The 24,580-nt window shown below is 47.3% G+C and overlaps 4 non-coding genes and 2 pseudogenes across 4 annotated transcripts; 3 read left to right on the top strand and 3 right to left on the bottom strand.

Annotated features, from left to right (window-relative positions):
- Positions 1 to 1,010: 1,010 nt before the first annotated feature.
- On the bottom strand, positions 1,011 to 1,129 carry LOC148662922 (5S ribosomal RNA; annotated as a pseudogene).
- A 1,643-nt stretch (positions 1,130 to 2,772) lies between these two features.
- Positions 2,773 to 2,891, bottom strand: LOC148662921 (5S ribosomal RNA). Its single transcript, XR_015938411.1, has one exon. It is a non-coding gene; the product is annotated as a 5S ribosomal RNA (ribosomal RNA).
- Positions 2,892 to 9,589: 6,698 nt separating this feature from the next.
- Positions 9,590 to 9,661, top strand: trnad-guc (transfer RNA aspartic acid (anticodon GUC)). The gene has a single exon. It is a non-coding gene; the product is annotated as a tRNA-Asp (tRNA).
- A 616-nt stretch (positions 9,662 to 10,277) lies between these two features.
- Positions 10,278 to 10,350, bottom strand: trnav-cac (transfer RNA valine (anticodon CAC)). The gene has a single exon. It is a non-coding gene; the product is annotated as a tRNA-Val (tRNA).
- A 640-nt stretch (positions 10,351 to 10,990) lies between these two features.
- On the top strand, positions 10,991 to 11,062 carry trnah-gug (transfer RNA histidin (anticodon GUG)). Its single transcript has one exon. It is a non-coding gene; the product is annotated as a tRNA-His (tRNA).
- A 7,765-nt stretch (positions 11,063 to 18,827) lies between these two features.
- On the top strand, positions 18,828 to 18,946 carry LOC148662917 (5S ribosomal RNA; annotated as a pseudogene).
- The last annotated feature ends 5,634 nt before the right edge of the window (positions 18,947 to 24,580 follow it).

Genomic DNA, 24,580 nt, shown 5'->3' with positions numbered 1-24,580 from the left:
TTATTTCTTTATCATATTGGCTAGCTAATGTCCTCTCTTTGCTAGTTAGTGGCTGTGTTTCTGCGTTGGGTAGCAACGGTTGACTGTTCTCAGGCGGAAGATGTAAACAGCTTAATTTTCGTGTTAAATAATTTTTAAAAATTAAAATTCATTCTATACAGCAATCACATGTTTGGGTACCGTTTCATAAAACTTTCATGCTTAAAATGTTTAGGGAGAAATGGAAGACTGGTGTGTATTTTTTCTTTAAACTATCAAGACCAGCCATACACAGTACAGTTTATGTACATACAGTAATGTTTATGTTCCTAAATTAATATCGTTTATGACCTTCAGATGCGTTATGCTCCTCTTCTTTTTATGCTCAGCTACTAAAATTTCCCTTTAGTGGTAAAATTCCATATAAATATTCAAAACTAAGCGTATTGAAACGTGCACAGTAAAGACATTAAATGATTAAATCTTTTCACTACCAACCAATGCACCACGAGTGCCCCTGTCGGTCATTTTGGCCAGCCAATCACTTACCGCGGTGCCCTACGGTGCCCTGCGGGTTGGTTACTGAACCGCGGGTTTTTAACGCTCATTTTGAATGGCTGCATCTGTATTTCACTTCAGCCTTTCACTCTTGCTTCCTTCCAATGAGGACGGAGCTGCGGGAGAAAGGGCGCTATAGAGGATCGCTGTGGAGAGCTGCTGCTGTGCTTTGACATCTGAGCTCTGTGGAAAATGATCTCAATACAATTCTGAAAAACGCGACTCCCCGAACGCCACCCGAACAAGTCTCCACAGACGAAGCGCTGTGTCTCTTTTCAGCTGGCGATAAACCTTTCCTCGATCCTTTGCGGACTTGTAAAATTGTTCATGATCAGAATAAAAAACGCTCACGCTAATACACAAGCACCAGTATCTCGCCAAAGCTGACAAATAAACAGACGGACAAGCCGCACTGCACGTGTGAACAGGGGAATGAGCGAGCGAACGGGGATAGGGCGCCTCCTGTGCTTAAAAGCTTACAGCACCTGGTATTCCCAGGAGATCTCCCATCCAAGTACTAACCAGGCCCATCCCTGTTTAGCTTCTGAGATCAGACGAGATCAGGCGTGCTCAAGGGGATGTGGCCGTAAGCGAGAGCAAGGCTCGCTGGCACCCTTCTTATAGAGAGGACAGCTCTGTCACCTCTTTTACGACGCATCTTTTTTTCCCTTGCGTTTTTCTCTTCTTACCACGTTCTCTCTCTTCACTGCCTTCGTTCCGCTCTATTTCACTTCAGCCTTTCACTCTTGCTTCCTTCCAATGAGGACGGAGCTGCGGGAGAAAGGGCGCTATAGAGGATCGCTGTGGAGAGCTGCTGCTGTGCTTTGACATCTGAGCTCTGTGGAAAACGATCTCAATACAATTCTGAAAAACGCGACTCCCAGAACGCCAGCCGAACAAGTCTCCACAGCCGAAGCGCTGTGTCTCTTTTCAGCTGGCGATAAACCTTTCCTCGATCCTTTGCGGACTTGTAAAACTGTTCCTGATCAGAATAAAAAACGCTCACGCTAATACACAAGCACCACAGAGATGGAGGGTGAGATGGGGCCTCATTTAGGACAGCATACCACCGCTTAATTCTGTCTTATTAACAAGCATTGCCGCTACAACGGCATCTCTCCTGTCAAACTTCCTCCTGACGTGTTTGACAGGATCTGGGCCGTGGTGAACAGTGGGAAAGACGCCCTGTGGAGAGTGAGGACCATGGGGCTGTTCAAAGGCATCGAGGTCCCAGTCAAGGCAGCAGGTAGCCTGGCCCTGTTCATCACCCGAGAGAACTATTACCTCAGAGATCTGTGGAGAGAAAGGAGGGAGGAAGCAGAAAATCTGTGGGAAATAGAGAGCATAGGTCAATATCTCAAGAAACTGTGAAAAACATTATCATGTTTAAGTAAAGAATGTGATTTACACCAGAAAAAAAGAAATTGTTGCTATGTAACTGGTACCATGTCAAAATGTAATGAGATGTGATCATATATACTGTTTTAAGTATGTATATTAATGTAAAGCTTTCTAATTTGTGATGTCCTGTATTTTTTTGTGAACTTTTAAAAGTTCTTAAAAAATCGATTCACCCAGGGCGAGGCTCTACTGCATAATTTCTGGTAGTGGGGGACTGCGTTCGCGCTCTCCCCTGATGTGCTTGGTCCAATATCAGATACGGAAGAGTTACGACACCACGTGCTGCGATAGGATCCCAGTTCGAAAGCCACTGCTGGTTCCCGGTTTCTTTTAGTTAGAGGTCCAGAGAAGCATTTCAAGCTGGTTACACTACTTCTTCCGGACATTCATTCCCTTTTCAAAGTCAGTCGTTTTGCTGTAGTCTGCATTATTAAGGCCAATTTATTTGGTCATGGGGGCCTCGGTACTGTATGCTAATTCTCAAGACAGTTTCACCCATTTTCTGATTGCTAGGTTCTGTACCAGTGCAGACATGTCAAACAGTGAATGGCTGTACCTCTATTGTATCTGTGCTCAATGAATGAAATCAGTAATAAATGAATATATGTATAGTTATACGAAAAACAAGTGGTTTATCGACTCATCTTCATTTGCAGATTTAGAGGCAGCTTCGATATTCGTTTTACAAACGGGTTTTTTTTTATATGGGTCACACACATGCCATAGCAACAAAACATTTCTAGAGATGAGGCTATAGATCACCTTTCCATCCTCCAGGTTTTCCTCCCAAAGCCTACGGCACCAACGGCGATCCCTGCTGGCCAAGAGAGCAAAAGCTTGCAGCACCTGGTATTCCCAGGAAGTCTCCCATCCAAGTACTAACCAGGCCCAACCCTGCTTAGCTTCCAAGATCAGATGAGATCAGGCACATTCAGGGTGGTGTGGCCACAAGGAAAAGCCATCGTGCCTAACTCGCTACTTGAAGCTGTGTGTGGCTGGGGCTCTGTGCCCCCCGAGCAGGACTGAAGGATCGTTCGTGTGCAACTCTTTGGAAAGGAGCCTCTTTCCAAATCGCATTGCGTACCTGGATGTTGGCGAATGTGCTCCCTTGTGTTGGCTTGTCCCGCACTTGAGGAGAACAAACAAACTGCACGGAGGAGCACAAGGCAAGTCTTCACAAGACAAAAACCTCCAGTGCACAGCACTCTGAAAACATTTCTGGGCTGTCGCGTGTTTATTTCAGCACATAAAGCGCACCAGTCCAACACGTCGGCCGGGCACATGGCGCCTCCGCACTCTTGTGGCCTTGCGGTGTCAGAGCAAGAGGCTCCTTCTCGCTGCCTTTCCGCTGTGTTGCAGAGCCCCGAGAGGGAACCTGGAGCGCACACTTTGTGGGGGGCGGGGGACCGCGTTCGCGCTCTGCCCCCTGTCTCTTGCGCGAGTACTAAATCTCACGGCGCCAGCCAGCAGCCAGGAGACAAGTACAATATCGCGGGACAGGGGGGCCTCGTCATTGATTGTTACATATGAGACGGGGATTAGGAGGAGACCCCGACTGATTGGTAAAGGGGAACACTAACACCAGAGAGACACCCCCGGAGTCTCTTTTTGAGAGACGCCCTGGTATTTCTTAATGGCCAAGGAGGGTCGGGACCTGGGTTTTATGCCTCCCCCGAAGGACGGCGCCTGTTTGTGCTGCAGAGTGTCGCCATCAGGATGCTGGGGCATAAGAAAGCCACACAGACCGCAGGGTGAGTGCTCCCTACTGGTCCCAGTCACACCTCTTGTAGGAGCAGCAGCAACCTGAGCTTTTCTGGGGGGAATCTCCCATCCGGGTGCCGGCTAGGCTCACACCTGCTGGGTTGCCGTGGGTGAGCCCAGTCGAGAGTCGCAGGGTGAGATCTAGTCACCGGGGAGAAACAATACAAGCGAAGGATTACTCGGCTCCCAGCACTTGAAAAGACCGACAAATGACTCGTTCCCGCCGGAGCTGAATGTACCTGCATGTGTCGTGTCGTCTACTTCCCCCGCCCCGCTGTGTTTGCTGTATTGTCTTAGAAGCTGGCCCCCGAGACGAGACGGGCTGTTCCTGTGCCCCAATTAACACTTTACAGGTGCCATTCCCCGGCATTGTGGCCATTGTCGGTGGTCACACGCGATAAGATAAGGTGGAGGAGAGCGGGGCATGCCCAGCGCCAGACATTCAAGGAGGGGGCTGTGCGAGGTGAGGTGAGGTGCGACACGCCGGAGCCCCGACGCTGCTAATGCGGAGCACTTGTTGAACTGGCATTGAAAGGACATGTGCGCACGGAGCGAGCCTTCCCTGCGGCGGAGCGTGGAAACTTTCTCCCCGCGCTGCAGGAGTTGTGTGCGCTGCAGCGGTGCCGAGAGAACAGCACAGAAGGCAGCAGTCTCTGGAGAGCGGGTAAGAGACGGAGCCTTGTGGGCAGGCGAGCAGGCCCATTTTTTGGAAATTGCTTAAAAGGCTCCGGTGTTTGTTCGGTGTGTGGCAGGCACACGACGCAAGCTTGCGTAGCGATTTGTGGGTCTGGTGTTATGCAAATGAGGCCAAATTGCATCCCGGGACATGCTGCGAATGCGCATTGGCGACTGCAGATGTGTAGGAAACGGCGCGCTCGTTTTCTCGTTTTGCCCACCCTTTTGAGTGTTAGTGTGGCGTGTGAGTGTGCGAAAGAGTGGGCCCAGCAGGAGGCAGTGGCTTGCGGGGCGAGTAGCTGGCCTAGGCTGCGCGCTTTGTGCTGTGGCTGTGGGCCGCTTGCAGGGCCTTATATAACTTATACTTACCTGGCAGGGGAGATACCTTGATCATCCTGTAGGTGGAGTAGTTGGATTGTTTTCTTGTTTTGTGGAAGCAGTGTTTGTTTTGCAGTTTACGAAATGGCAACTTTTGGATCCCGCAAGAATGCTGTGCGTTTTGAGCTTTTGGATGACCTCTTCATGGATCGCATGCAGTTCAGCAGAAAAGTGTTGCAGAAGGAACTTGGCTTTGAACCTCGGCACTTGGATTTCATCTTCGCTCTCCCAGGTCAGAAAGCATTTGAGGTTGTTTTTGCTACCTATTCTCTGTTTGAACGATGTGTGGATGTGTTTGAGGCAAAAAGAGGGAAAGTTCCTGCCCTTGAGAAGATCAACTTGCAGCCTCTGACACAGAGAGAGAGGAAAACGGTGCATGTTGTTATGTTCTCGGATCTGGCAAAGACGGAGGACATTCACACCTGGCTTAACCAGTACTGCACTGTCCACCATGGAACTGAGGTTAGAGATGTTGACAGTATAAAAACAGGAGCAAGGAAATTCGAGGTTCGTTTGCTACCGGACAATGTAAATGGAGGCTTAAGGCACCTGCCCTCTACAATCCGGCTGGGCGCCTGCAATGGCTATGTTTTTTATGTGGGACAACCAAAGGTGTGTCAGCGCTGTGGTGCTGTGGGACACCTGGCATCGTCCTGCACTGTGAAATGCTGCATGACCTGTGGCAAACAGGGACATTTAGCCTCTGACTGTTCAATGCTGCCAAATTGCAATTTATGTGGCTTGGAAGGACACGTTTTTAAGAACTGCCCTCACGCCTACGCCAATAAACTCAAAATGAGAAAGGATGAGGCAGTGCTTGTTTCAGCCAAACCGGCCTGAAAATCCAAAGCAAATAACAAGTCAAACAAAGAACCCTTGTTGGACAAAGACTCTCAGCCTCCAGCCAGGATCAGTCCTGCTGTGGCTCCGGGGCCGGTGGAAGAGAAATCCACTACGCCCCCACAACTGCAGACTGCACCAGACAAGCACGAGGGTTTGAAAACCCCCGAGAACAGCGAGGACCCCTCCCCCACTCCTGCTCCTCAGAACGAGGGCCAGTGTGGGGCCTCCCGGTGGAGCGGGTCCAGCCAGTCCATCACGGAGGATCTGCAGCAGCTGGTGGGTGAGGGGGAAGAGGAGACTGGTGCATCGGCTGCACCCCTTTCCCCTCAGTGCTCCCAGGAGCTGGACTTGAGGAAAAGGAAAAATGACTCTGTTTTCTCCCCGAGCGAGGAGGAAGGAGAGCATGGTGATGGGGACAGCTGGAACCCCTCCACCCCTCCCTCTACCCCCTTCCCTGAAATGGACTCCGTGAACGCTATTACTGCTGCCACCCTGATGAAGGCTCATTCAGAGGATGGCTGGCAGGAAATTGGTAAGAAGAAAAAGAAAAAGAAGTAAATCAAGAGAGGTATAAAAGCTTTGAAGATAGGTGGGATAAAGGGCCTTCTGATTGGTCAGGGGACAATAACAACAGAACCTCTGGCGTGGCCATTCTTTTCAAAGGATGGGCATTCAAATTGAAAAGTATTCAGAGGGTCATAGATGGCAGGTTGCTGTGTGTGGATGTGGAATGGGGGACCGTTAACCTGCGTCTAATCAATGTGTATTGTCCTACTGACGTTGGAGGAAGGGTGGAGCTACTCAAAGCACTCTCTCCCCTATTGTTATGTAGCACAGACGTGATAGTGGGAGGGGATTTTAATTGTATCTTAGAGCACACAGATAGGCAGTCTAGCTCTCCGATAAAATTGGATTCCAGCTCACTGGCCCTGCAAAACTTAGTTCAAGACTTTAAACTCTCAGACACATATAGATGTATATATCCCACAATAGCAGGATATACATGGTCAGGGAGGAATAGCAGCTCCAGAATTGACTATTGCTTTGTCTCAGAGAGAGTGAAAGTTGTTGGGGTCACTCTTCAGCCTGTCTTCTTCTCAGATCATCAGGCTTTAGGGTGTAGAGTGGAACTCCAGGGCGGGACTGTCTTTGGCCCAGGCCTCTGGAAACTCAACACAAAGCTGCTAGAGAATGAGGGGGTAGTATCCCGCTACAAGGAGAAACTATCACAGTGGCTGTCCTTGCAGTGTCTGTACGAGTCAGTAGGAGAGTGGTGGGAGGAGGTGAAGGTGAGGACAAAGGCCTTTTTCATGGCTGAGGGAAGGAAGGCTGCTGCCAGACGGAGAAGAGTGCTAGCCAGGAAACAGAGGCAGCTGCAGCGTCTCTACACGAGACAGTGGCTTCGATGTGCTCGAGGATATCACCCTTTTAAAAAAGGATGTCCGGAGCATAGCGGAAGAAAGTAGTCGAGGAGTGCTGTTAAGAAGCAGAGTGCAGTTCTTGGAAGAAAATGAGAAGTGTACTTGCTTCTTTTTCAGGAAAGTGGTAGGCTCCAATTCTGTCATGGAAAGTGTAGTTGATGAGGAGGGAAGAGAGAGAACAGAGCCGAGTGCTATCCTCTCCTGCATCGAGGCCTTCTTGTCACGGACGTCCAAGGGGACTAACCGTGGGGAGCAGGAGGGCGGAAAAAGACCCATATGCTTAGCGGCGATACGGGAAAAAGGCCCGGGCTCATTAGTGCAAAGAGTTCAGGAATGCCGTATAGAAACCTGTGCCCTCAGGGAGCGGACGTGGGGCGCCCTGGTGCTAGGCGGGTCTCAGGACATCCGAACGTCAGTGCTGAGCGAGGACAGAGTGCAAGACCCTGAAATATTTAGCCAAGGGAAAGAGAGGGACAGGAAGGACAGCAGACCAGAAACTAGGGATAGGACATAGAAGGACCGCCCTCTGGCTGCAGAGGGCGTGACACTTCTACTCAAGACTGTACAGCTCTACAGAGGTAAAGGATGAAAAAATTCATTTTTTTACCTCAAAGCTAGAAAACGTTTTGAGTGAAGAAGATAGGGAAGTACTTGAGGGGGATTTGACAGTAGAAGAGCTGAGAGGCTATGGAGAGCTTACAGAAGGGGAAAACGCCGGGTGCTGACAGGCTCCCTAAAGGGGTGTCTGCTTTTACTACTTGCACGAATGAAGGCAAAAAAAAAGCCAATCGATGTGAACGAACGGCGCTTTACAGAGGAGTACTGCCTGACTGGATCGTTGATGAACGACAGAGGCCACTCCGACCTCTTCTCGGTTTTCTTCAATGACTTAATAAGGATCTTCTTCACATTCGCCCATGCAGGGGAAGCCAGTTACACCAAAGCAAACGCAGGAAAGTGCATTTGAAGCAGAGACCAGGAGGGACTTGTTTACACCGACAGTGGGCGGAGAATGGAACAATGCGCCCAGCCCTGTTGCTGGAGCCGATTCTTGATGAGCTCTTGGGCTCACTAAGAGGCCCCCGCTGGATGCTAATCTTTCTGTTGTTCTTGCAGGTCCTGCGCTGCTTTTGAGCCGACAGAGCTCGTCCTGGTTTGCCGGCACAGCCCAATTGCAAATGATCGGCTCCGCGTACAGAAGGAACGTGCATTTGGTACAAGAGTGCACGAAGGCACCGTAAATACATTGGGAACAAATGACCGGTTGCTCAAGACCTCTGTGAAGTACAGGAGCGTGCAACACGAGGCTGTTTCCGCCCGGTCTCGAACCGGGGACCTCTCACGTGTTAGGCGAACGTGATAGCCGCTACACTACGGAAACCTGCAGGGACTGCTGCTGGTGTCTCGCTTGCGTTTCGGGCTGAGAAAGGGACGCGTCACTTTAGGAAGGGGGCGCTGGAGAGAGGAACAAAGGGCGCGATGAAACAAAATGCCGAAACCCGGGATCTTTAGATCTTCAGTCTAACGCTCTCCCAACTGAGCTATTTCGGCGGTGCAAAGAGCACACAGCCACCTGCTCCAGCCTTCCTGTGTTGTGGCATGAGCGCACCAAGAGTAGCGGGAGAGTGTTGCAGGAATGTCACTCAGAAGGAAAGCCACCCAGCTGCGCCCTCTGAGCTCTGTCCAGCGCATCTTCCTCGCATGGACTCCTGCCTGCGACGGGCAGGAAACAATTAGCAAGAACAGAACGACACCCCATGGGTGTCTCATGACCGCACCTTAGGTTGTGACACGTGCAGGTGTGAGGGGTTGCCGGGCTACTTTGGAGCAGAGCTTGGGCGGAGGGGGGGCGGGAAAGCAGACAAAGAGGTGACACCTCAAGGTCTGCACGATCACAGCTCTCCGCCGCCCCAGGCTTCCGCTCGATAAGCTACTGGACACACCCGCCCCTCCTCACACAGACCGTGGAAAAGCCCCCGAGTGGGAGGGCTCTCTCTTCCTCCCAGGAGCTCTTGGACACGACGCACAGACAGGGCGCGGGGAGCCGCCGCCTGCAAACACGGCTCCAGGCAGGACTCCGCTCCGCAGGAGCCGCAAAGCAGAGGAGATGGGGGCAGCTTAGCTCCTGTGCAGAGACCTGAGCTGTTGTTGCTGCGGACGCTGTCTTTTCTGCACTCGGGGTAGGAGTGAATGTTGAGATGCCCTTAGAAATGAAGCAGAGCACTTCAACGGCACGGGTGTGTGTGCGTGCACCCTGGTGATTCTGGGAGACAGATCGAACCTGGGCTAAAAGAGAGGGGGCTTAGCCCTCTTCCATTTGCTAGTTCAAAGTTGTACAACCCATTTGTATCTGCTAGTCGGCGCAGTCGTCGTGCACAAAGAACGCTTTGAAAAGCGTCTAAGGCAAGTCATTCCTAGTTGGTCGTTTGTGTTTTCCGTTCAGACGCGAAATGCTGAAATGATCTCTCGGCTCCTCGGTTGTCTTTTCTGCTCCGTAAAGGAATCACAGCACGCGTCGGCTTCCAGCATGCTGGGTCGTGACACGATGCCGGGGGTTGGAAAGAGCGATGTCTTCCTCGTTAGTATAGTGGTAAGTATCCCCGCCTGTCACGCGGGAGACCGGGGTTCGATTCCCCGACGGGGAGTAGCTTTTCTTTCACCTCCTTAGAGAAATGACTGCCTTTCACTTCTCTGTTTTCTTTCACAGCGTCGTGCACCTTTTCATTGCTCTCGCTTTCAGAGCCTCCGCACGGCACACGACTCGACATCAGGAAGCACATTGAAGTGAAAGCAGGAAGCGCTGCGACATGCACTGTGCAGATCCCGCCACACTAAGAGGTGAGTGGGTCTGTTCGATGCACAAAGAACGCTTTGAGAAGCGTCAAAGGCAAGTCATTCCGAGTTGGTCGTTTATGTTTTCCGTTCAGACGCGAAATGCTGAAATGATCTCTCGGCTCCTCGGTTGTCATTTCTGCTCCGTAAAGGAATCACAGCACGCGTCGGCTTCCAGCACGGTGGGTCGGGACACGATGCCGGGGGTCGGAGAGAGCGATGTCTTCCTCGTTAGTATAGGACCTGTCACCTGTCCCCACCTGTCACGCGGGAGACTGGGGTACATCAGGACGCGCATTGAAGTGAAAGCAGGATGCGCTGTGACATGCACTGTGCAGATCCCGCCACACTAAGAGGTGAGTGGGTCTGTTCGATTACAACGCTAGGCGAACCCCCAATCCCCTTTTGTGCCTGGCGACAAAAGATGTCTGTTTCCGCCCGGTTTCGAACCGGGGACCTTTCGCGTGTGAGGCGAACGTGATAACCACTACACTACGGAAACGGTGGTAAGACGTGCCCAGCGGCCCAGCGCTGAGCTTCACCAATGCGATTCAGCTGCTTCCAGTGCCTTTATTGGAGTGCGCTGATGGACCATACTCTCTCTCCAGAGACCAGCACGCCTGTCATGGACGGAGCAGGAAAGGCGGCGCCACATTCTACAGCCCTCTCCACGCAATCGACGAAATCGGGCTACTGAAGTGGAGAAAATCGCCTCTCCAGAAAGTGCAAATATCATCTTGGAGACTATAAATCCTATTGCCGAAGGTCAGCCCTGTCTACCAGAGTAACCCTCCCACAGCGATGATCAGCTCGTCTCACACGCGAGAAGTTTCGGTTGGAAACAAGCTCCCCCTCTTCTCGCACGTTTTGCACGTTCGAGTAGTTTTAATGCGGCTCTTTCGTACACGGTGCTGATCTTTTGGAAAGCAGGAGGCAAAACCGAGTCGAACCGCCTGGGTGAAAACCAGGAACCCTAACCGCTAGACTATATGGCAGCGAACAACCATGCTGTTCCCGGCATCATGCAAGCAAACTACATAAATATGAGAAAACACGCAAGAGAGTTGTCAGGACTTTTCCGAATTATGTCACATGAAGAGAGCACAGCCCTTTCCGCCCTGCCGCGTGTGTCTCGGTAACTCGCTGTGATAGTATAGTGGTCAGTACTTTGCGTTGTGGCCGCAACAACCCTGGTTCGAATCCGGGTCACGGCAGAATAGGGGCGTCTGCTTTTACTACTCGCACGAATGAAGGCAAAAAAAAGCCAATCGATGTGAACGAACGGCGCTTTACAGAGGAGTACTGCCTGACTGGATCGTTGATGAACGACAGAGGCCACTCCGACCTCTTCTCGGTTTTCTTCAATGACTTACTAAGGATCTTCTTCACATTCGCCCATGCAGGGGAAGCCAGTTACACCAAAGCAAACGCAGGAAAGTGCATTTGAAGCAGAGACCAGGAGGGACTTGTTTACACCGAGAGTGGGCGGAGAATGGAACAATGCGCCCAGCCCTGTTGCTGGAGCCGATTCTTGATGAGCTCTTGGGCTCACTAAGAGGCCCCCGCTGGATGCTAATCTTTCTGTTGTTCTTGCAGGTCCTGCGCTGCTTTTGAGCCGACAGAGCTCGTCCTGGTCTGTCGGCACAGCCCAATTGCAAATGATCGGCTCCGCGTACAGAAGGAACGTGCGTTTGGTACAAGAGTGCACGAAGGCACCGGAAATACATTGGGAACAAATGAGCGGTCGCTCAAGACCTCTGTGAAGTACAGGAGCGTGCAAAACGAGGCTGTTTCCACCCGGTCTCGAACCGGGGACCTTTCGCGTGTTAGCCGCTATACTACGGAAACCTGAAGGGACCGCTGCTGGTGTCTCGCTTGCGTTTCGGGCTGAGAAAGGGACGCGTCACTTTAGGCAGGGGGCGCTGGAGAGAGGAACAAAGGGCGCGATGAAACAAAATACCGAAACCCGGGATCTTTAGATCTTCAGTCTAATGCTCTCCCAACTGAGCTATTTCGGCGGTGCGCAAAGCCCACAGCCACCTGCTCCAGCCTTCCTGTGTTGTGGCATGAGCGCACCAAGAGTAGCGGGAGAGTGTTGCAGGAACGTCACTCAGAAGGAAAGCCACCCAGCTGCGCCCTCTGAGCTCTGTCCAGCGCATCTTCCTTGCATTGACTCCTGCCTGCGAAAGGCAGGAAACAATTAGCAAGAACAGAACGACACCCCATGGGTGTCTCATGACCGCACCTTAGGTTGTGACAAGTGCAGGTGTGAGGGGTTGACGGGCTACTTTGGAGCAGAGCTTGGGCGGAGGGGGGGCGGGAAAGCAGACAAAGAGGTGACACCTCAAGGTCTGCACGATCAGAGCTCTCCGCCGCCCCAGGCTTCCGCTCGATAAGCTACTGGACACACCCGCCCCTCCTCACACAGACCGTGGAAAAGCCCCCGAGTGGGAGGGCTCTCTCTTCCTCCCAGGAGCTCTTGGACATGACGCACAGACAGGGCGCGGGGAGCCACAGCCTGCAAACACGGCTCCAGGCAGGACTCCACTCCGCAGGAGCCGCAGAGCAGAGGAGATGAGGGCAGCTTAGCTCCTGTGCAGAGACCTGAGCTGTTGTTGCTGTGGATGCTGTCTTTTCTGCACTCGGGGTAGGACATCAGGAAGCACATTGAAGCGCTGCGACATGCACTGTACAGATCCCGCCACTACTGGGCCCGATTTCCCCGGATCGAAACCGGGCGGAAACAGGCCCGTTTCGTTTGTTGCACGCACACTGTTTAGGGATTCGCCTAGCGCTGTGATCGAACAGACCCACTCACCTCTTAGTGTGGCGGGTCTGCACAGTGCATGTCACAGCGCATCCTGCTTTCACTTCAATGCATGTCCTGATGAACCCTGGTCTCCCGCGTGACAGGTGGGGATACTTGCCACTATACTAACGAGGAAGACATCGCTCTCTGCTTAGTGTGCAAAACACTTACTTGCAGCATTGTGGGTGCTGTGGTTTAAATGCTATTGGTTTGTGAACAGAATACCCCTATCCCAGTACATTGTGCCACATTAAATAAACACACGAGAAAAAGAGATTCAGAACGCAAAGCTGTGTCAGTGTTCTGTGTAAAAAATCGGTTTGAACATCATGGGAGCTGTTTTTAATAAGCTGCTGAGTAAAGAATATTTTAATCTTCTTGCTGTCAGTAGTATTTTGCATATAGTTGACTCTTACCTGAATGAAAACAGGACGTAAAGGAAGGGTTTCAGAATTCAGACAAAGCTTTATTCCCGTGCTTACAGTCTGGGTAATTGGAGACTGCACAGTTATGCTTCCTATGGTCATATACGGGTTTTTCGCATGAAGCCGTATTGAACAGTATTTCTCGCGTTGTGAACTTGTGTATACAGCGGTCCCCCGGGTTCCAGTTAGTGCGTAATTACTCATCGATGAAAAACCGGAGGTTTAAAAAAAGATAATTAGCTCACTGATACTTTGATGTAGAGGCTGTGGAAATATCCACGTCGTGGTCTTTAAAATGCATTTGGTTTGAAGGCGTTCTGTGCTTCCGTTGCGAAGATATGGACAAAAGAATATTCGTGCTTGGTCCAAAAAATGTAATATAAACGAAAAAGTAAAGGCTGAGAAAGCATTCACAATGTATTTTATGCACAAAGCAAGTATTCTCGCGATTCTAAGAGGTTTCGTGTAAACGCTACAGGCGTGCCAAAATCGTTTTCGAACTTCAAGCTAACTTTACCCCGGTCTGGTACCATAGGTCACGTACAGTAGCTTAAAATCCCAGTCATGTTTTTTTTTCTATCTTGTGGTACATAACGTACCATTTCGGACTATCACAAAGGGCTTGATTTCGTTAAATGCATGTATTCATTTCCTTTCTGGAAAACTTGTATTTCAAGAAATTCACACAGCTTGCGAGAAATTAAATTCAATTCTTGATTATCAGTGCAGAAGAAATATTGCCAGCTGGCAAAAAAATATTTTTTTTTAACCGGAAAGTTGTGATGTGAGACACGAACCCACCATTCCGTCTGTGTGGCGCATTCGGTTGTTAACTGAAAAGTCGGTGGTTTGAGTCCACCAAAGGATAGGTTTCTGTTGCGATGTAAACATTGTCTTCGCAAAGGTCGATTGGATTTCTCAGCGAAACCTTTACCATTTTAATATTTGCAGGAAATGCGAGTGCTTAACAGGTGTCAGAATTACCGGGAAATGTCCAGTTACTGTATGCCCAACATCGCAACTCCCCAGAAAACCATATTCACCCAAGAAAAGAGTTGAAGGATCTGATGAGGTTAGTTATGAAAGTTATGAAAGGAAGTTGATGTGGAGCTGTTAGCCGTAAAAACTCCTTAATGTCCTTAATGTCTTTGATGTTGTCATCAGCGATAAACTGCATTCAGCAAAGATAAAAAGAAAATTATCTTTGCTTACTGCCCTGTCTTTCTCACACCTGAAGAAGGCTCCACAGCCGAAACATTGTGATTCTTTTCTTCTCTTTTCAGCAGGAATAGTCCTTTACTTGTTCCTTTGCAGCCTACGCATGCTGACGCAGCTACCCACCCGATATCTAACATTCTATAATCACATCTATGAATGTCCACTTTGGGTATTTTTTCCATGATTATTTATTATTATTATTTATTCTGTCATTGAAGCATATTTTATGTCATACTGAAGTGTCATAATCACTGAAAAAATATTGTTTTCATTTAGAAAGTAAGAAAATGATAAATCACTAGGAATTGCATTTAGCCTATTCTGATCTAGATTTTCTATATACTTTAACATGCCATGTTCACAATGTCACAACTCATAAATGAAACAGTGAAGTGTTGTAATTACAAATGTACATAGTGCCGGGACATTGAGATGTTTTGGTAATGAGGAAGGAGGGACATGCAATGTTCACAGGGTCAAATTTATAAAACGCTACAGTAAAATTTCTTGTATTTCGGGATTATGAGAGCCTGTTACATTGTGTCTCACACCTCAGTGTCAGAATTTTGAGACATTTTTATAACCAGGGGTAGGTTCATAGCAATAAGCAGAAAGTGCGATCATCCTTTGCTCATCCTCGGTTAACCATATATTCTCATATGCCATGTTCTGAATGTCCCATTTAAAACTGCTATATTAAAATTAAGACTTTTTATGATCAGAAGGCAAGGTTGTGGTAAATATGCATAAAGTGCAAGTGAACTTATGTTTTGCCTTTGTCTTGTTATTGTGAGTTTTGAAAATTGGTTTTCGATTTTCTGAAATGTGTTTCACACAAAAATGCAATTTGGATAGTCACTACTTATATATTCCCCTTTACTGAGGATATGTACAGTAATCCATCCCGATTAGTACTTTTAAAAATTACTGTAGAGAGCCATCAGAAAGGGAATGAAAACTTGCATTAAACAAAATCAAGCTGCATGTAATCATCCATAGTGATACATTTTGTAAGACAAGACAGGAAGAAAGACACTGCTGGGATTTGAACGCAGAATCTCCTGTTTAATAGGAAAACACTTTAACCAAATCAGCCAAGATGCTGTCAGAGTATTAACATCATGTCTGCATCAGTGATTACAGCTGACTATCGCTGGAGGACAGTGAAGTCAGCCTGCATAATGAGGGGGAAGAGACTGACCTCTGTGATGCACTATAGAGTTACACTAACCTTCTATCCAACTGTTCTATGCTGCATTCTATCCTAGTGGTAAATATTGGTTTCCGTGCGTGTAATATTCCTTTTTTTGTCAAATATTTTCAAGCACAAATTTTGCTGTTGAAAATAAGCCTTGTGGTTTTCAATGTTGTGATCCTTTTCCCCCAGTGTCACCCAAATTGATACACTGTGCTTTGGCAATTCTTCAGGCGATATTGTTTAGAGGAGCTCAGTTGAATTAGTTTGCGTATATAAAGTATTTCTTTTCCCTTTAATCCTTTAAAACATATGACATTTTCAAAACATTGTATCTTTCTTCCTACTAATTGTAGCGGCAATGCTTGTTAATAAGACAGAATTAAGTGTTGCTGTGCTTTCCCAAATGAGGCCCCATCTCTCTCTTCATCTCTGTGGTGCAGCCACAGAGAAGCTATTCAGGCAGGCTGATTTAAAGATGTTTTCTTTTGATAAGGGACAGCTCCCAAATGGGAATGCATTTAGCTTAGCCTGGCTATCATGATCAATGGGCATCCATTGGCGCCTATCTGTCTAGGGAGTGCCAGATGGACATCTGGACTGCATTCCTAAGTGTCAGGAGTAAGTGACTCATATCTCACCTTGATCAACCAATCAGGGACTGGTAGGGCAGAGTAACCCACGTGGGTCTCTGATGCCCATGAAACTTTCATCCAATAAACGAGCTGAAGTTCCTCCAGGTAAAAACAGGCAACACAAAGCTCCAAGACTATTCTAAAGGGAATTCAAAGGAGAATTCCAGGGCTGTGAGATAATTCCAGGGCGGGACGGCCTAGGAGCAGAAAGGCTCCCAAGGGCAGAACATTCTCGCAGCGCGCCTCCTGACCATCCTGAGACTCAGCCTGGACAACCACGGAACGGCCAGTGTGTCCGAGTGCCAGAACTTTGCTTTGTTCTAAGTGTCGAGAGCGGAGGTAGCCAGAGAGTAACCAAAGGATCCACCCGAGGTTAGCACCAGCAGCAAGCCTCGTGAACAGGTCGGAACTGTGGACAGCTGAATCACTATTCAGAACTATCGCTTCATCAGGAACGAACTGGTCTTCTTCCTGACTTGCTGGGACCCACAGTCATCTTTTCTCCTGTGCACAAACTTCGCTAGTTTCAGCCAAAACTAACTAGCCGGTCTTCAGAGAGCATCAGCAGCGCAACGTCTCAAGCCACACAGCACAGCCATGCACGGAGCCATTGAGCCCGCAAGAGACCTAAATCCCCAGAGATTGGATGAGTATTCCACTTCACTGCATTACTGCTCAATAATTCAATTGTTATCCCAACCAGTTGATATCAATTTAATTCCTAAGAGTTATGTTCTTGTTTTGAGTATCTAATGTAGAAGTTTTAAACAAGTTCAATTACGATTCTAAATGAATGATATACTGAACGTATGTCCTCTTGATATGTGTAACTGTAACTGAATGAATATATATCTTTTGTATTCTGATAACCTTTACGATAAGATCTGTTAAGTTTACATGCATATTCCATATATTGATAAATGTATCCTCGTGTATTAGTACCTGTGTGTGCGTTTTTTGAGTTATATCGCATGGTTGGATTCTAAGACCATTAAAAGAATCAATTTTGTGATTTACTGCCACAATTAATAATTGTCCCAGTAAATGCCCAAACCCCTACAGAACTGGTGCCTCGTGAGAGCACACTACAACAGTGTGTGATCTCCTGTCCCAGCCTGAGGAGCAGACAGCGAGCCTGTCTCTCAATAATAATAATACAGTGTGTCATTTCCTGCCCCAACCAGAGGAACAGACAGTGAGCATGTCTCTCAACAATAATATGAATAAACTGTGTGATCTCCTGTCCCAGCCTGAGGAACAGTCAGCCCGTCTCTCAATAATAATCCTAATAATAATAAGTTTTCCTATCAGTTTTCCTATTCACCACCACACCCCCGTCTCATCCTACTTAAGCACATGTCTTTCCCTACCTCCTTGCTCAGTATTGGTTTCCCTTTCGAGCTTCCTGGTTGCCCTACTCCTTCTTCTACCTAGTGTTCTTCTTGGCTTTCCGTTTACGGTTTTTCCCCTTTTGACTACAGCTTTTCGGATCACGGCTTGGCTTCGTTACTCACGCTCTGTTTTGGATCTCTGGCTACCCCTGGACTATCGGATTGCTCTATTGTCTACGATTTCGGATCACGCTTTGACTTCGGTAACTCGTTCCCTTTTGGATCTCTGGCTTCCCCTGGACTCTCGGCTCGTTCCTTCGACTACGGCTTTCTTTGGATCACGGCTTGGCTTTGTCAGCTCCTGCAAGTGGGTTCTCTCACTGGTTTCGGTTTCTCTTACCGAATCCGTAACATATACGATGTGTGATCTCCTGTCCCAACCTGAGGATCAGACAGGAGTGAGCCAGTCTCTCAATAATAATAATACAGTGTGTGACTTCCTTTCCCAGCCTGAGGAAAAGACAGTGAGCCTGTCTCTCAATAATAATAATACAGTGTGTGTCTTCCTGTCCCAGCCTGAGGAGCAGACAGCGAGCCTGTCTCTCAATAATAATAATACAGTGTGTGACCTCCTGTCCCAGCCTGAGGAGCAGACAGCGAGCCTGTCTCTCAATAATAATAATACAGTGTGTCATTTCCTGTCCCAGCCTGAGGAACAGACAGTGATCCTGTCTCTCAATAATAATAGAACAGTGTGTGATCTCAAGTCCCAGCCAGAGGAACAGACAGTGAGCCTGTATCTCAATAATAATAATAATAATAATAATAATAATAATAATAATAATAATAATAATACAGTGTGTGATCTCCTGTCCCAGCCTGGGGAACACTGAGCCTGTCTCTCAAAACTAATAATACAGTGTGTCATTTCCTGCCCCCGCCAGAGGAATAGACAGTGAGCATGTCTCTCAACAATAATATTAATAAACTATGTGATCTCCTGTCCCAGCATGAGGAACAGACAGTGAGCTTGTCTCTCAATAATAATACAGTGTGTGATCTTCTGTCCCAGTCTGGGGAATAGAAAGTGAGCCTGTCTCTCAGTTATAATAATATAGTATGTGATCCACTGTCCCAGCCTGAGGAACAGACAGGAGTGAGCCCGTCTCTCAATAATAATACAGTGTGTGATCTCTTGTCCCAACCTGAGGAACAGACAGGAGTGAGCCAGTCTCTCAATAATAATAAAGCAGATTATGATCTCCTGTCCCAGCCTGAGGAACAGACAGTGAGCCTGTCTCTCAAAAATAATAATACAGTGTGTGACCTCCTCTCCCAGTCAGGCGAGTCAGGCGCCATGGCTTTCGATTGCAGCCACACCACCCTTAATGTGCCCGATCTTGTCTGATGTCGGAAGCTAAGCATGGTTGGGCCTGGTTAGTACTTGGGTGAGAGACCACCTGGGAATACCAGGTGCTGCAAGCTCTTACTCTCTCAGCCAGCAGAGGTTGCCATTGGTGCCGTAGACTTTGGGAGGAAAATTTGGAGGATGGAAAGTTGATCTATAGCCTCATCTCTAGAGGTGTTTTGTTGCTATGGCATGTGTGTGACCCATATAAAAAAAAACCCGTTTGTAAAACGAATATCGAAGCTGCCTCTAAATCTGCAAATGAAGATGAGTCGATAAACCACTTGTTTTTCGTATAACTATACATATATTCATTTATTACTGATTTCATTCATTGAGCACAGATCCAATAGAGGTACAGCCATTCACTGTTTGACATGTCTGCACTGGTACAGAACCTAGCAATCAGAAAACGGGTGAAACTGCCTTGAGAATTAGCATACAGTACCGAGGCCCCCATGACCAAATAAAGGCTAACCTCGATAATCAGCCTAAATAATGCAGACTACAGCAAAACGACTGACTTTGAAAAGGGAATGAATGTCCGGAAGGAGTAGTGTAACCAGCTTGAAATGCTTCTCCGGACCTCTAACTAAAAGAAACCGGGAACCAGCAGTGGCATCGACTCCTTTCGAACTGGGATCCTATCGCAGCTCGTGGTGTTGTAACTCTTCCGTATCTGATATTGGACCAAGCACATCAGGGGAGAGCGTGAACGCAGTCCCCCACTACCAGAAATTATGCAGTCGAGATTCCCACATTTGGGGAATTCGCAGGGGTCAGCACAGCAATGGCCGAGTCTCGCTCTGGGTGAACCGATTTCGATTTTTAAGAACTTTATTTTCTTTTCACAAAAAAATACAGGACATCACAAATTAGAAAGCTTTACATTAATATACATATTTAAAACAGTATATATGATCACATCTCATTACATTTTGACACAGTACCAGTTACATAGCAACAATATATTTTTTGCTGGTGCAAATCACATTCTTTACTTAAACATGATAATGTTTTTCACAGTTTCTTGAGATATTGACCTATGCTCTCTATTTCCCCCAGATTTTCTGCTTCCTCCCTCCCTTCTCTCCACAGATCTCTGAGGTAATAGTTCTCTCGGGTGATGAACAGGGCCAGGCTACCTGCTGCCTTGACTGGGACCTCGATGCCTTTGAACAGCCCCATGTTCCTCACTCTCCACAGGGCGTCTTTCCCACTGTTCACCACGGCCCAGATCCTGTCAAACTTCCTCCTGACGTGTTTGACGAAAGCAGCGGTCAGGGTAAATTGGGGCGAGAGAGCTTGCAACCAATCTTCAAACTGTGCCCAGAAGGCCTTAGCAAAAAGCAGGACCACAGGAGATGGGTCACAGTCTCCTCCTCGCCGCAGCCCACCCTAACGCAGCGAGGGCTGGGGGTGAGGCCCCTACGGTTCAAGAAAGTTCGTACCTGTAAGCACTGGTGGACGACACTCCAGGCTAAATCTCTGTGAATGTTACACAGAAACTTAGAGGATGTGTGTTTCCACACCTTCCTTGTTTGGGCTGATGTTAAAATGCCCACAGGGGTGTAACGAAATCTTCCAGTTTTTGGACGCTGACATCTCGGAGGGGAATATGGCCAATTGGGCGAGATCTTAGAAAACTTTTAACTGTCCCATAAATTGCGGGGCATGTGTCAGAGAGTGGGACATCCAGCTTGGGTCTGACACCCCACACTCTGAACACCTCCCTACCTACCCAGAGCCTGGAAAAATAAGTCCAGGTACGCACAGCACAGAGGCCAGGAAAATGGACAGCAGCTTCGTAGCAACATCTGGGACAGACTTCCCCCCTGAGGGTAGCGGCCTGTACAGTATTTCCTTTCTGAGTCTTTCCTGCTTCCCACCCCATAGAAATTGAAACATCAATCTCCTCAGCACCGCCGCAACACGGTGTGGGATTGGGAAGGTAGAAGCCAGAAAATTCAAGACAGGCAAGAGCTCAGCTTTGATGACCAGCACCTTCCCTGTCTAGTGAGGTCTCGGTCCTTCCATTGCATCAGTTTTTTGTTTAAGATTGGCAATTTGTTCTGCCAATTTACTGTTCCCATCTCTTCTCCAAAATACACCCCCAGGACCTTAATTCTCTTCTCTTGCAGCCTGAGATCATGTCCTTCTTTTGGCTCCCTCCAGTTCTGATAAAAAATCTCACTCTTAGATTTGTTAATTTTTGCAGAGGAAGCCAAAGAGAAACGATCACAGCACTGCAGAGCTCTGCTAATTGAGGCATTGCCAGAGAGGAGCAGGGTGACATCATCCATGTATAGAGATGTCTTTACCTCTCCTGCCCCACTTCCAGGCACTGGTATCCCATTAATGGCCTGATCCTGGCGCAAGGCACAGGCTAAGGGCTCCATAGCCAAAACGAATAACAAGGGGGGTAATGGGCAGCCCTGCCTCACCCCTGAACAGACTTCAAAGGGGCCTGATCTATTGCCATAAACCATTACTCTGCTGTTGCTACCTGTGTACAGCAGGTTAATCCACTTTCTCATGATGGGGCCAAACTTCATGTGCTCAAGTACCGATGTTAAGTACTGCCGGTTTAGGCGGTCAAAGGCCTTTTCTAGGTCTACACCTAAAATGCACAGAGGGAGGGAGCGATCCTCTGAGTACAGACAGACATCCCTCAACAAGGCCAGGTTGTCGCTCATCAGGCATCCTGCTATCCCACAAGTCTGTTCTTTCCCTACCAGTGAGGCCACTACATTTTGTAGGAGCAGGAAAAGGGCTTTGGACAGGATCTTAGTGTCCATGCCTAACAGGTTGAAGGGTCTCCAGTTCTTTATGTCATTCTTTGCTCCTTTCTTAAACAAGAGAGAGATAGTGCCTTCTCTTAAGGAGTCAGGCAGCAATTCTGTCTTATAGCTTTCCTCGAATAGGAGCAGTAGCGGATCCTGAAGCAGATCCCAAAAGGTGCAGTAAAAGTCTTTAGGGAGCCCGTCAGCACCCGGAGTTTTCCCCTTTTGTAAGCTCTCCATAGCCTGTCTCAGCATTTCTACTGTCAAATTCCTCTCAAGTACTTCCTTATCTTCTTCACTCAAAACGTTTTCTAACTTTGATTTAAAAAAATGAATTTCTTCATCCTTTACCTCTGTAGAGCTGTACAGTCTTGAGTAGAAGGCCTCGGTGCAGGAGAGGATAGCACTCGGCTCTGTTCTCTCTCGTCCCTCCTCATCAACTACACTTTCCATGACAGACTTGGAGCCTACCACTTTCCTGAAAAAGAAGCGAGTACACTTCTCATTTTCTTCCAAGAACTGCACTCTGCTTCTTAACAGCACTCCTCGACTACTTTCTTTCGCTATGCTCCGGATGTCCTTTTTTAAGAGGGTGATATCCTCGAGCACATCGAAGCCACTGTGCAGCATCGTGTAGAGACGCTGCAGCTGCCTCTGTTTCCTGGCTAGCACTCCTCTCCGTCTGGCAGCAGCCTTCCTTCCCTCAGCCATGAAAAAGGCCTTTGTCCTCACCTTCACCTCCTCCCACCACTCTCCTACTGACCCATACAGACACTGCAAGGACAGCCACTGTGATAGTTTCTCCTTGTAGCGGGATACTACCCCCTCGTTCTCTAGCAGCTTTGTGTTGAGTTTCCAGAGGCCTGGGCCAAAGACAGTCCCGCCCTTGAGTTCCACTCTACACCCTAAAGTAGGCTGGGCAAACGATTTTTAAAATTTTTTAAAAAGAAATAAAAAACGAGATATAATGATGTGTTCCTGCTCAACTTAGACATTGCACGACTTTAAAACCTATAAAAATGGGTTTCGAGAGTTAAAAACCACTTTTTATGCGCGAAAAATGGGTGATTTTTCTTCCTCGTGATCAGCTCAGAATCTCTGTGTACGCTGTAAGGTTTTTACTTCTTAATTAAACGTTTAAAATTCACGAATTTCATAAAGACAACACACGTTTCGAAGAGAAAAAATCCCATTCTTTTCTCTTCCTGTTGTGTGAAACTCATCAGCAGGTCTTTTTTTCCCAATCAGAGGCTCTGAAAATAGCGTACCGCCCACTGCGCTCCGTCAGAGAGGGGCGCGGCACAGAGAGAGGGAGGAGGCGCGGAGCTCAGCAGCACAGAACGAACGTTCTACTGCCTGGAGCGCTTATGGCAGCGATCGCGTCTGCATTTATAACTTAGTTTTTAAAATTAATCAAGCAATATGAAGCATCTCTTTTTACTTTTAAGTAACTTAATTATCAAGCACAGCTTTCTCACCACCTAGACTACTTTTTGATACCATCCTTAGACAAAGCAGAAACTTCTTGTTCTGTCTAATGACATTACAATTGGAAAGATTACAGATTACATTCGTCTTTATTTTTGTTATGTTATACATTTTAGAAACGTTTCATCCATACAAACACCACAAAACTATTCTCGATTGTATTTCTGAATGGTATGTTACACTTAGTTCACTGTTTTAATTACACCTAATTAAGAAAGTTAGGTGTTAGCATAAACTATTAGCAATCAATATTAAATTTAGCACTGTAATAAGTTGTTGCACTTTCCCCCGCATCTTGTAAAAATATATTTTCATTGTTCAAATATACATTAAATCTGACTAATAAGTCATATATCATATAATAAGTTAAATACAAAACTGAAGAAGAAATAGGGTTAAATATAATTCAAAATATTTTGCTAACAATGTTAACTGTTTATAAATTATAAATTGTATTAACTAAAGAGTAGGATGGCACAGTTGTTAGTATGCTTTTTGTTTTGTTTCTTTTTCATAAATACAACAGTAGTACTTGATGTCTCAGCGCCTTTCAAAATTAAATTATGCATGCAAACCTGTGAACTAGAAAGATAACTAAGATATCCATCCATTTATAATGGTGGCAAAGTGGTTAGCATTGCTATCTTGGAGCACTGGGGTCCTAGATTCAATTCCTCCCATCCTGTGTGTGTGGGGTTTGCATGTTCTCTCTGGGTTACATGGTTTTTCTCCATATGTGTGATATGACTCCCTCTCGCACTCCAAAACATACTGGTAAGTTAATTGGTTTATGGGAAAACTGGCCCTGGTGTGTGTGTGTTTGTGTCTGTCTGTCCTGTGATGGACTGGCGCTATGTCCAGGGTGTATTCTGCCTTGTGTCCTTTGCTTAATGGGATAGGCTCCAAATCCTCTGTACTGGATAAAGAGATTAGAAATAGATGGAACTATACACAGTGTTAGAAACCCACTATGAAATGGCAGCATCTCACTGAGAATAAAATATTTTATAGTGCTGGCCTTTCACCTCTCATGCACATCAGTATCCATACCTAGTTATTTAAACAAATTACCTCTAATTAAAAACATCTTAATATGCTGGCTCTGTGGATCCGCATCAGCTATGTTTGCCAATTCCTTCAATTCATGTGCATCCAACACACAGTTCAATACTAGTAACTGCACAAAATCTAAAATACAATCCTCATTTCAGTATCTATGTAAACATACAGTCTGTTAACTTCATCCTCTTCATCAAAAGTATGCCTAACCCCATTAGGAAGTGTTCTTGTTATCAGTGTATTCCTTAGCTTTCCCAAAATTATCTTCTTCTTACCAACATCTCTAGTCTTTTATCCTGCAATAACTCAGCCAACACTTAAATCCCCAAAAGCTGCTTGTGTTAATTTCTTTAAATCACAAATATCATGTGTAAATACTGG

The sequence above is a fragment of the Lepisosteus platostomus genome, chromosome 5 (assembly GCF_059453375.1).
Source record: "Lepisosteus platostomus isolate fLepPlt1 chromosome 5, fLepPlt1.hap1, whole genome shotgun sequence".
NCBI classification, from domain to species: Eukaryota; Metazoa; Chordata; class Actinopteri; order Semionotiformes; family Lepisosteidae; genus Lepisosteus; species Lepisosteus platostomus.
This window is presented reverse-complemented; position numbering and strand designations above follow the sequence as displayed.